The sequence below is a fragment of the Fulmarus glacialis genome, unplaced genomic scaffold, assembly GCF_000690835.1.
Source record: "Fulmarus glacialis isolate BGI_N327 unplaced genomic scaffold, ASM69083v1 scaffold10052, whole genome shotgun sequence".
NCBI classification, from domain to species: Eukaryota; Metazoa; Chordata; class Aves; order Procellariiformes; family Procellariidae; genus Fulmarus; species Fulmarus glacialis.
The window spans coordinates 17761-20720 of NW_009198426.1; positions in this window are offsets into that span (position 1 = coordinate 17761).

The window sequence follows — 2960 nt, forward strand, 5'->3', positions numbered from 1 at the left end:
CCTACGCCGTGTCCTACCTAATGCTGCCGACACTGCCTGGATGGAAACAATGGGCTGGAGAAAACCTGATTTTGAGCAATAGGCAGCTCCTGATTTTCTGTGATCAAATTCCAGCCTGGGAGGCTCATTTGGACCCAGGGTCGTGCAGCATCCCTTGTCCTTTAATACCTCTGGGCACTTCACCAAAGCACTTCACAGGGAGGAAGGATTTTCTGGGAGGAAGGAATGAGGTGCTAAAACCTGTCTTTAATATCTGAGTCACAAGAGGGACTCAAGCATTTTTTTTCCCCTCTTTTTTTTTTCATTACTTTGTGACACATTATTAGAGCAAAAATACCTGTGAACAAAAGGTAGCGATTCAATACCTTGAAACCTTAGGCCAAGCCTCTGGTGGAAGAGCACTTTAAATGCTCAGGGAAATATCCCATGTACTGGCTTCATTTCAGACGGAAACCCCATATACATTATCAAAAGCAACCGAACAGGTATGAACTGGCTTGGCCCACAGAAAACAGGCACAAAGTGAGGGAGACAGCCTATTCCCCCGAGAGACCAGCCCCTAAAAAGAGCTGAAACACACACATGTTGCCAAAACATCTCTTTTTCGCACACAGTGCTTTCTGGTAAAGGTCCTCCTGACATGACATTTCAAACAATTGCATTTTAGACCAGCCCAGCTCAAGAGCACACAAGGGAGGCGTCAGTCTGGGCTTCGCTCTAAATAATGCATGTGGGTTGCTCCGCAAAAGAACTGCGGGTGACCTCCCGTCTGTCAGCCTGGCAGTGCCGCACGTGTGACGGCCCCTCAGCTGCTGCTGGCGGGGGCATCCTCATCTGCAGGAATCGGGGCCACGGTGTAGGAGCGTTTGCATCGTCAGGGAAAACGGTGTGCTGAGAACTGTGATGTTAACTCTTGAGAATGGTTTAAGGAGAAAGAATTTGCTTTAATAAGAAAAAAATAAAGGATGTGACCTCTGGCTAATAGCCACTCCCAGGTAACACCCAGAGTAGGGAGCTCACGGGCATAATGCTCCATGCCAAGTCCTCTCCTGCTGTGCTTAGAGATTATTCAAGCCTAATACACGTTCTTCCAAAAATAGGGTCCAGACGTGGTGGACAGCCACACCACACTGACTATCTTTACCCCTCACCAACCAAAAAAGTCTTTGCGAGGCGGCCAGGGCTGCCTCCCACCTGCGGCAGTGCACAGCAGCCATCTCAGAAGCTGCTCAGCCTCCAGCAGCGATGCCGCGGGGCTGGGACCCGCGTCCTGTCCCGGGCAGGGGTTGGTGTTTCCCCCCAGGCCCTGGAGAGCCCATTTTCGTGAGTCGGAGCTGCACTCCTCCTGCTGTTTACAGGCAAAGAAGGGTTTGTGGAAATGCTAACTGCTGGCTTGTCACTTTGACAGCAATGTTTTCTTGATGGCCTGTCAAGTGCTGATAACAGCAACGTCCTCACGCTTAGGAGCACATGTCCCAGCATAATAAATCCCACACTCTTGTCTAAGGTTGAGTGGTGGAGAGAGATAAAATTGGGTCGTTGCTGCTGCAGATTTGTAGGCGAAGTTGGGGGTGCGTTCAGCAGAAAGCTGGTGCCTTGTGAAGGCTCTAATCCCACGGCTTTGATGGGCCTCACAAATGTATCATGGCTTTGGTGAGTTGCTGGGCTGGGACAGTGAGGTGTGCAAATCTCTGACGGCAAAAAGCAGAGAGGAAACAACAAACATCAATGTCCTCTAACGGGAGTGCAGAGGAGGGACTGTCTCTTCAGTTACCGTGATGGCTGGTTGGGAAGCACTGGGTTTGGTGCAAACTGTGCATTGGAAAGCCGATCCAGGTAATGCATCTGCACGCCCCAAGGAAATGGTCTCAGGAAAGGATGGCTCCTGCACTGGGGATAGACGCAGAATCAGGAAAGCAGGTGAAGAAATCAGACCCCTGCCTCCTGCACCGCAAAGCCAGGGAAGAATCAGTGCAGCAAAGAGCAATCTGGTCATATACATTTTCAGAGCACCAGAGGCTTCCCAAGGATTCAGGGTAATTCTGCTTTTGGAAAGGCAACGGCTTTGATCAGAAATGACTTTCAGGTATGAACCTCTTTGCCTATTAAGGCTGTTTCACCAATGTACACGGGAAATCAGTGAGTGAGAAGGTGCCCATGGACAGAGAAATAGACAATTTCATTTTCTGAAAACGGCTGAGGGTGCATTTTCAGGGCCGAGACACAAATAGTCCAGCCATCCCTGGAGCTCCCCCACCAGTCCTCATCAAGTCATCTGTTGCTGCTGCAGAATCCAGATGTAAAAATCCCTGTGCCCCACTTGAACCTGGCCCCAGCTTTAGACACCCCTCTTTCTACTACAGTCATCCACCCCAGACTGGCAAGGGTTAAATAAATTGGTTTATATGACAGATATGTCCTTTTCTACTTGCCAAGGCATGTTTCAGAGGAAATCCAGAGACTACATAGTCTCTGATGGTCTATAGGACTTTGAATCTGATGGCCTCTGATCTATAATAAGGGCTCTGAATCAGAGAGCTGTTCCCGCTGTGTATGTAGGCTATTTCTGCTCCTTATAATTGCTTCCTGTGCCCCATGATGTCCATCACTGAGTTCACATCCAAATTTGTTTTGATAGTCAGAAGACAACCAGGAATAAATACAGCATCCCAGGAAGAGAAGTGGGGCTGAATAACTAGAGCTTTGAGTGTGCAACCTTGGAGGAGAAGAATGGGTTGGGTTGTAGCTTCATACAGTGAATGAGCAGCGCCCACTCCGCATGCTTGTACCAATAAAAAAAAAAAAAAAGAGCTGGTGTAAGAGCTGTAGAGATTTTGGAGAGACTGTAAATCCAGGAGAATAACCTCTTTTTTCATATATTGGCGCTCTCTACTTCTCTGCAAGTGGCCAGGATTTCAGCAGCAGAGCTGTGCTAAGCCTAGGAATGAGAGCCCAGGGAG